The 10,315-nt window shown below is 37.2% G+C and overlaps 2 pseudogenes; one reads left to right on the forward strand and one right to left on the reverse strand.

Annotated features, from left to right (window-relative positions):
• Positions 1-1,147: 1,147 nt before the first annotated feature.
• LOC149246820 (cyclin-dependent kinases regulatory subunit 2 pseudogene) lies at positions 1,148-9,205 on the reverse strand (annotated as a pseudogene).
• Positions 5,826-8,983, forward strand: LOC149246821 (glycosyltransferase family 92 protein At1g27200-like; annotated as a pseudogene).
• Positions 9,206-10,315: the final 1,110 nt, after the last annotated feature.

Below are 10,315 nucleotides of genomic sequence, written 5' to 3' on the forward strand. Positions count from 1 at the left end.
CATGATTACGACATTAATAGACTAATTTTCTAGGTTCTAGTTTATTAAAGGTACCTTGGAACGCTTATTGTCATGGCTAACCACTAGTACTACTATTCAACTGCTAATGGGCGTTCTACTCTTGCACAGGTCAGTGGTTCTCCTAAACACCAAAGGGGACAATTGCTTTCTTGGATTTCACTCCACACCCAACATGGTTTGGGAATTTTATAGTTTTTCTTTATTTGCAAATGCTCTTACAACACTTAAGTAGTCCTACTTTTAATTTCCAAATTGGTATTGTAGACTCTACTAGTTGTGAGAAATCTCAACTGAGAGGATTGTAATTAACAATATATTTCCTTTTCTTTTTGGGGAAAATTTACCGAAAGCAGTCCTATCCACATAATATATCAAATTCCTATTTTCCAGGATTATCTATATGGTTATTCTCTATATGAGAGACTTTCATTTTTTCCTAAATGATAAACTAGGATTTGCACCTTATGTTGCAAAGGAAACGCCGTAAGGCATAGAGTGGAGAAGAATAGCGACATGTGAATGGACATTGTTGAAATCAAGGGTGGATGATAATGAGTTACAATTGCAATAGTTAGTTATGTGTACTTTGAAAATGGATATTTTGTTATGGTCAATCTAATGCATTCATTAATTAGATGACAACGAAAAAGTTTCGAGCCCAGACTGAACCAACACGAATCTTTTCTAAAAGACTGAAATTGGCTAAATGATTCCTCAATCAATGGAAATAACTATTTCCCTCCTCTGATACCTAAAATACATTGTAGGAGAATGATTTTTCAAGTAACTTAATATAACTAGCAATTGCCCCAAAAGGTGCAAAGAGAGGCCGATAGAAATATTAAATTGAAAGAATTGTATTTTGATTCAAAATAATAAATATTATAATAATTCAATCATTCAAACTAAACCTAGTCAATAAATTGCCTAAAATAAAATAAATCCTTAATCAAAATTATACAAATTATTATTCTTTGTTTCTCTCAATTATTTATATAATAAAATCCAATCAATCATTCAAAATTGAGCACATCAGGAAGGCCAGTCCGCTTTGCCGACAATAAAACTCATTGGGCTTTCAGATACATAGGTTGAGATTGAGCCCTCGCTTTTCCCACAATAGAACTCAATGGGCTTTCAGACCCATAGGTTGAGATTGAGCCCCAGCCTGTTGCTGCTGGTTTTGCTGGTACTTCAAAGGTCTTATGAATAACATGATGTGTGGCTCAGGACGATGAATGGCATAGTGCACCCATCCATGAGACTGCTGAACTCCAATGGCTCGCCATTCGTTCTGGACCAAAAAGAATATCATTTTGGTTAAAATTATTAATAAATAAAAAATAAAACAAACAAACAGATTAGCGCATTAAAAATGGCATTTGAAAACAAATTAGGTGTTGATTACCACATTGAGAAGTTAGCAAAACAGATGCATTTGCATTAAAAATAGCATTTGAGAACAAAAATGCAGTGCTTACCTCATTGAGAAGTCAGTTCTTGGGAAGCAATTTGGCAGTGTCCGGAAGGAGAATGACATGTCAGGAGATGACACATAATGCCCAATCATCAAAATAATCCATTTGGGTGAAATAAAACCCTAATTACAGATATTCAACTCACCACCTAGACAACCAGCAATCAAGCATACCCACACTCAAAGATAAAACTATAAATATCTCAAAGAAACTTTGATATGCATCTGATTGTAACTGACCAAAAGCAGTGATCAGGCATTTATTTAATATATGTCCAAACTTCCAGGAAATGATTTGCAATGTAAGAACAACGTGGACACATCGTCTCCTTCTCTGCATTTATTCAATTACCTGGCATTCTAACTTTAAAGGGACCTACATAAATTCATGGAAAACCTTCAATCTAGACATCAATAGGTTGTCTTGGATGGAGGGCCATGATGAAAAAGAATTTCGAATACATCTTATAAGGAGATTTTGAAGTTAACAGATATGATTGCGGGATTGGAACGGTCGTCGATCCTTCAGCTCGGCAAAAGCAAATTTCTTAATAAATTCCAGATATCATGGGCAATGATTCCTTCAATTTTATTAAGATATTTGACATTACATCCTTTTATATACTGACTGTGAGGTTCTTATTTTCACTTGACAAAAATCAAGCAGGTCTAAAACCAAAGGCTTGTCCAACAAAGAATGAAAAGCTCAAAATTGGATGCAGGGTCTGCCCCTGGCTTAAGGCCTATTCCACGACTAAGAATACATGTTAATTCATGACAGGCATCACTAACACGGTTTGAATACTTGAAACCTTGTGTTGCTTTTATCGCTTAAGTGTTTGGAGTATGTTTGTTCTCTGTCGCGTTAAAAATGGCATTTGAAAAGAAATTAGGTGCTGATTACACATTCAGAAGTTGGCAAAACAGATGCATTTGCATTAAAAATGGCATTTGAAAACAAACTAGGTGCTCATTAACACATAGGGAAGTTGGCAGAACAGATGCATTTGCATTGAAAATAGCATTTGAGAACAAAAATGCGGTGCTTACTTCATTGAGAAGTCGGTTCTTGGGAAGCAATCTGGCAGTTTCCGAAGGGAGAACCACATGTCTGGAGATGACACATAATGCCCAATCATCAAAATAATCCATTTGGGTTAAATAAAACTCTAATTACAGATATTCAACTCACCACCTAGATAGCCAGCAATCAAGCATACCCACACTCTAAGATAAAACTATAAATATCTCAAAGAAACTTTAATATGCATTATCTCAAAGAAACTTTGATATGCATCTGATTGTAACTGACCAAAAGCAGTTATCGGGCATTTATTTAATATATGTCCAAAATTCCAAGAAATTATTTGCAATGTAAGAACAACGTGGACACATTGTCTCCTTCTCTGCATTTATTTAATTACCTAGCATTCTAACTTTAAAGGGACCTACATAAATTCATGGAAAACCTTCAATCTAGACATCAATAGGTTGTCTTGGGTGGAGGGCCATGATGACAGAGAATTTCGAATACATCTTATAAGGAGATTTTGAGGTTTCGTTTAACATTGCAGGATTGGAACAGTCGTCGATCCTTTAGCTCGGCAAAGCAAATTTCTTAATAAATTCTAGATATCATGGGCAACGATTCCTTCAATTTTATTAAGATATTTGACATTACATCCTTTTATATACTGACTGTGAGGTTCTTATTTTCAAAATCAAGCAGGTCTAAAAACAAAGGCTTGTCCAACAAAGAATGAAAAGCACAAAATTAGACGCAGGGTCTGCCCTTGGCTTAAGGCCTATTCTACGACTAAGAATACATGTAAATTCATGACAAGCATCACTAAGACGGTTTGATAGTGTTGATTATTAAGCATACGTCTATTCCATAGAAAAAGACAAAAAGTGAGTACATGACCAAGCCTCTGTATGTGCGCAACATAACCTAACCCCATCATATAAATCCACACATGAAAAGTATTACAATATTTGAAGAATGCACCTAACCCCATATAAACTAGGTATTTGAGAGACGAAACTATCATTTTGCCCAACAATCAACGATCAAACTTCGTTCAATCATCTAACACCACAAATCCACGGTCAACAATAGGACACCACAAATCCACGGTCAACAATAGGACACGGCGTCGACTAGGGCAATTCATTTCAAAGGGAAACACTATTTTTTAATATAATTTTTTATTTAATTTTTAATATTAATATTGAAAAAAAAATATTTTTAATTTATTTATATTTATATTCAATTTTAATTAAGCATTATTTATTATTTATTTTGATAAATTTTAAATATATATTAGTGAATAATTTATTATTTATTTTGTTTTTTTAATAAAAAAAATGAAAAAATAGATATTAAAAACTTGTTTTAAAATTAATTTCCAATTTATTAAGATGAATTCTAGAACCTTTTAAAATTCATTGACTTTTTTGGGTTTTGGCTTAGAAAATGACACTAGAACAAAAATCTCGGCTTATAAAGTTGACGAGGTGACATTTAATCTTCATTTTAGGTAGATAATGTATTGATTTATTTTTCTTTTAATTTCAATCTTTCCAAATTTTAATGTTACCCCTAAAAACTATATATTGAAATATTTCTTAATATTATAAAATTTAATATATTTTTTTAATAAAATATTTAGAACAGTTTATCAATCAAATTTGAAATAAATTTAAATCCAAAATTTTACCATTGAATTTTCGTTAAAAATAGGAAAAAGAAAATTCTACTTCAGACAACAAAAAAGATTTCCGATTAACTTTAGTCTCTGGATACTTCAGGCACAGCTCCACTCAGATTTCTCAGGTTACTCACCGTCGATGCACAATTTATCGATTTTCAATGGCAACTTCTTCCATGCCCCCTCTGTGTCTGTGCTCTGTATTATTTATAGTTGCGTTATTTCTTGTAGCACTTCATTCTGAAAGAAAAGCTCTGGTACAGTGCAGCAGCGGAACAACTCTGACACCTTGCAAGTTGCTGTTGTTAAAGATACAGCAATAATGTCCAGAAACCGCAGAAGTACTAGTAAGGAATCATTAATAAACAATGATTTTACAGACTACAAACTATTATGGGCATCAAATGGATCTGTTTTCTCGAGAATCGGCAATAGAAATTCTGGGTTCCTTCTTCTTCTCCTAGTTTTTCTGGTTTTCGTCATTGCAGGCGCAACCGTCTCAGATCTCATCTTCCAAGGTATATATAATTACTATCTTCTTGAATGTTGATCTATACAGTACAATCCTGAACAAGTAAAATATGAATTTCGGTGGCTTTGTTAAGCTGCGTATGTTGATGTAGACAACGAGAAACAACTTATTACCCTCATTTTTACAAGGTTGTTGCAGAGCCCCATTTTTCTGGGCATTAATGCTTGATGCATAGATGTCTGTAAAATGTTGAATAGCAGAATGGATTTTGTAGCTAATAGATACTTTGTTCTTGGCTCTGCAGTTAAATCATACCGGGTTAATACCAAGACATGGTCAAGGAATGTTTATTTTTTTCAATATGGAAGCCTGCAAGAAAGCTTAATGGAGAAAGAACCCAATCTGTATAAACCACAGGCTGCAAAATTCACAAAGAGCTTTCCCCTGTTGCTAACCAATCAAACTAACAGGAATTCCTTCATCCAAGACATTGTATTTCTTCCTGAGGAAGTCCTCTTCTTAGCACGCCTATCTTCTGCAAACTCCAATCTAATATCCCACAAATCATCTCCCAGCTGTTCATTCTCGCAACAAACCCATACACCAGTGAATGCCATCGAGTATTTACAATTTGGATATTCTACCCAACCACGAGCTGCAGTCAGATGCCAAGCTCCTCCCCCTGCAACCCACTGGTCTGCAACATCAGTTGCCCTAGTGGACACAGCTAATTATAGCTCAGATTTACCAGAGATCATCACAACAAAATTGGGTTACTTTGATCATTCCAGACCCATCAAATGGGATTATATGGTATATGAGAGCTTGGCCATAGAGAGGGATATTGTTGTATTTGCCAAAGGGATTAACAATAGACAAGGACTGAACATTGAAACCAAATATCTACGCTGCATATTCAACAATACCATTCAAACTATGGTCACACTCTGGACAAGAAGTCTTTAGATGCGAGCATCCCAATGAATCAGTTCGTTATCAGCTCATTGCCTCCGAAATCACTCTCCGAATCCATGGGAAATCCTTTCTTTCCGTCGCTTATTATGAAATCCCGCTATCTCATCATTCAAGAAAAAGTAGTACTCAAGATAATGCACAGAAAATGAGACTACTCTGTGCCTGCACCATGGTGTTCAACGTTGCAAAATACATAAGAGAATGGGTTATCTACCATTCTCATCTGGGTGTGGAACACTTCTTTCTGTACGATAAGAACAGTGAAGACGACCTGGCAAAAACTGTTGAAGGGTTACTGTCAGAAAATTACAAGGTAAGCAGGCATCCATGGCCATGGGCCAAGACAGAGGAATCTGGATTCTCACATTGTGCTCTCATGGCCAAACAGAAGTGTCAATGGATGATGTACACTGACGTTGACGAGTTTGTATTTTCTCCTTCGTGGTTAAAGCAACTCAAGGCCAATGCCAATATTGGGTACCCATTAAAGAATACTGCATCAAAAGCAGCTCTGAGGCGATTAGTAATAAATCTTAGTAAACCGGGGCTGCATTGACAGGGAAAATTTCTTTGAGATGCAGAAATTTTGGACCCTCGGGCCTCCGGGAGCACCCGCAGAGAGGGGTTACTCAAGGGTACACTTGTAGGGAAAGGAAGCTGAAGCGCTACAAATCCACACTTCTTTTGGAAGCTGCCTCTCCTAAGTTGCTCAATGTAATACACTGCTTTCAGTTGAAGAAGGCATACATAATAGTGTATGTGAAGGCCCAGAGGACAGTGATCAATCACTACAAGTACCAGGCTTGGAACTCATCACCAACTCCAGCTAAGAGGATATAAACAATATAAAAGGAAATCTCATCACCAACTCCAGCTTCTGGAAGTTTTGGTATTTAAAATAAATAATCCCACCTGTATATTCTCACTACAAAAACAAATATGTGCTCAATACAGCAACAATAGCCAAAAAAAAATTGTTACTATTTCAAATATTTTTGGTTTGAATCAGCGTATGCCTCCAATACTTTTTGTTGAGATTCAAAGCATACAGATTTTTCCAATTTCTCTACCATCTGAATACGAAGGGGGGGGCATGGAAGGAAAGCAGCTGGCCTTTATAAAAGAGCTCGTTTCTCTACCATCTGAATACGAAGGGGGGGCATGGAAGGAAAGCGGCTGGCCTTTATAAAAGAGCTCGTTTGCGGGAGAACCAACGGAATCCAGCTCGATTGAGGCGGCCTAGACAGGTTTGAGTCCTCGGTGGGGTATATCAAACTCGAATTCTCTCGAAACCGCTGCACTATTCATATTCAGTCTTCTCTTGCTCACGCCATTAGAAACCATAGCCGAGCCAATTGTGAATTTATCAAAAATAAATTCAACGATCTCTTCATAATTCAATACCCCGAATGAGTCTCATGTCCTCAGCATATTGATCACCTCTTTCACCATTTTGGAGTCTTTTCGATCACTTACTTATCTTTACTTTCCTCACACCTCTTGGAATACTCCATTCTGGTTGGAAAATTTGGGTTTTAAAAAAACAGTACACCTCATTCCAACTAAGTAAAATATTTTCTACTTTGGCAGTTGGCAATGAGTACTCAAATCTAACCCATTAATAAAAAAATTATTTACATGTACTCATTGCTATAAATTTTATCTTTTCCTTATCTTCTTAAAGTTATCATTTCTAACATTGCCTTATATCGGCATTGTTGTATGCAGGTAGTGAGAAACGGGAGATAAAAAAACGTAGAGCACTGGGCAGTAACTAACAGGAGTTCTTTCATCCAAGACATTGTATTTCTTCTTGAGGAAGTCCTCTTCTTAGTACGTCTGTCTTCTGCAAACTCCAATCTGATATCCCACAAATCATCCCCCAGTTGTTCATTCTCGCAACAAATCCATACAGCAGTGAATGCCATCGAGTATTTACAATTTGGATATTCTACCCAACCACGAGCTGCAGTCAGATGCCAGGCTCCTCCCCCTGCAACCCACTGGTCTGCAACATCAGTTGCCCTAGTGGACACAACTAATTATAGCTCAGATTTACCAGAGATCATCACAGCAAAATTGGGTTACTTTGATCATTCCAGACCCATCAAATGGAATTATATGGTATATGAGAGCTTGGCCACAGAGAGGGATATTATTGTATTTGCCAAAGGGATTAACAATAGACAAGGACTGAACATTGAAACCAAATATCTACGCTGCATATTCAACAATACCATCGAAACTATGGTCACACTCTGGACAAGAAGTCTTTAGATGTGAGCATCCCAATGAATCAGTTCGTTATCAGCTCATTGCCTCCGAAATCAATCTCCGAATCCATGGGAAATCCATTCCTTCCGTTGCTTATTATGAAATCCCGCCATCTCATCATTCAAGCAAAAGTAGTACTCAAGATAATGCACAGAAAATGAGACTACTCTGTGCCTGCACCATGGTGTTCAACGTTGCAAAATACATAAGAGAATGGGTTATCTACCATTCTCATCTGGGTGTGGAACACTTCTTTCTGTATGATAACAACAGTGAAGACGATCTGGCAGAAACTGTTGAAGGGTTACTGTCAGAAAATTACAAGGTAAGCAGGCATCCATGGCCATGGGCCAAGACACAGGAATCTGGATTCTCACACTGTGCTCTCATGGCCAAACAGAAGTGTCAATGGATGATGTACGCTGATGTTGATGAGTTTGCATTTTCTCCTTCGTGGTTAAAGCAACTCAAGGCCAATGCCAATATTGGGTACCCATTAAAGAAAACTGCATCAAAAGCAGCTTTGAGGTGATTAGTAATAAATCTTAGTAAACCGGGGCTGCATTGACAGGGCAAATTTCTTTGAGATGCAGAAATTTTGAACCCTCGGGCCTCCGGGAGCACCCGTAGAGAGGGGTTACTCAAGGGTACACTTGCAAGGAAAGGAAGTTGAAGCGCTACAAATCCATACTTCTTTTGGAAGCTGCCTCTCCTAAGTTGCTCAATGTAATACACCACTTTCAGTTGAAGAAGGCATACAGAACAGTGTATGTGAAGGCCCAGAGGACAGTGATCAATCACTACAAGTACCAGGCTTGGAGTGAATTCAAGGCTAAGTTTCGGAGGAGGGTGTCTGCGTATGTCGTGGATTGGAAAGAGTCGAGGAATGTTGTGTCCCAAGATCGAGCTCTAGGCCTTGGCAACAGGGCCATCAAACCCCATGAATGGGAGAATATGTTCTACCAAGTGAATGACAGTGCATTGAAGGAGTTTACAGGTAGAGCGTTTTCTTTGAATAATAAAGAACCAGGCTCCAAATTACAGTGGCAATGAAGGGCAACTGCAATTGTATGTATGTATAGGGTTAAATCAATAGGAGGTTGTCAATGATAGATGTAGTATGCGGTTCGTTGAGTGGATCTGAAAGTCCACCATCCAGCCAAGAAGAAAAACAAATATTTTGTTTAACAAAAAAAAATAGCGCAAGCTCTGAGTTACAAACCTGTATTCATAAGTATCATCAGTGTATTTATCTGAGTACTGAATTTGAGGCATCCTGGTCAAGCGAACTAAAGGCTTGAATGATCTGAACCCAAAGAAAGGAAATAAGGGCCAATGATTCAAATCCATCCATAAATTGCAATTAAACGATACAGTATTTTTACCCAGATAACGGGGACTAGCATTTCAGACAAAATAACGATAAACCCAGAAGTAATCCCCGTAAAGCCTGATTAAATATATAAAATGAAGGAATCTGTTCTATCGTGATCAATTCAGAGCCTGAAATACAGAAATTTAAACAGGCTTTTTGTAGATTCAAAAAATGTGGGTAAAGGGTTAGTTAATGCCACCCTGGTGGATAACAGATAGGTCAAATTCCGCCATGAGAACTTGAAATGCCCTGCAAACAGCCGTGGAAAGCTCTGATAAAACCTTTGAACCGAAAATTAGTGAGCGAGAACCTGAGATTGGGCGAATGGGACGGCACGTAAAAGGTCAAAATGATGAACTTAACAAGGAATAAACTAAGCAGCTCGCAAGGGCAGAAGGAATACAATAGGTGAATGACAGGAAAACTGATTTTAATCGTTCGGCTTCCAACGATCAACGAAACTGCTTTTAATCGTTCGGCTTCCAACGATCAACGAAACTGTTTTTAATCGTTCGGCTTCCTACGATCAACGATCAAACTTTGTTTAATCATCTAACACCATAAATCTACGATCAACGACCAAACTTTGTTTAATCATCTAACACCATAAATCTACGGTAAACAATAAGACACGGCGTCGGCTGGGGCAATTCCTTTCAAAGGGAAACGCCTTACGGCGTAATTATCAACGATTTTGATTTTATCCTTCACTGTTGCAAAATTTACTTGAAGTACATGTTATGTTCATGTAAGAGGTTACTTTCGGTGCCTGGTAGTAATTATACTGATAATTCAGTTGTTTACAGAACCGACACAATTTTTAATTAAAAGTATTGTTTCATTTTGGTTTTCTGGAAAATGAATTTATATGTTCTAGATGTGGAGACAGATTTATTGTCCCCTCCCCTCCCTTCTGAGCTTATCCCTTTCCTACAGTGTCGGGCTATAGAATTTAAATAGGTAGTATTGGGAACCATTTTTACTAGAAATTAAGCTCCTAACTTACTCTG

The sequence above is a fragment of the Pinus tabuliformis genome, chromosome 7 (genome assembly GCF_031772625.1).
Source record: "Pinus tabuliformis cultivar Carrire ecotype Pingquan chromosome 7, CPIR1, whole genome shotgun sequence".
Classification (NCBI taxonomy): domain Eukaryota; kingdom Viridiplantae; phylum Streptophyta; class Pinopsida; order Pinales; family Pinaceae; genus Pinus; species Pinus tabuliformis.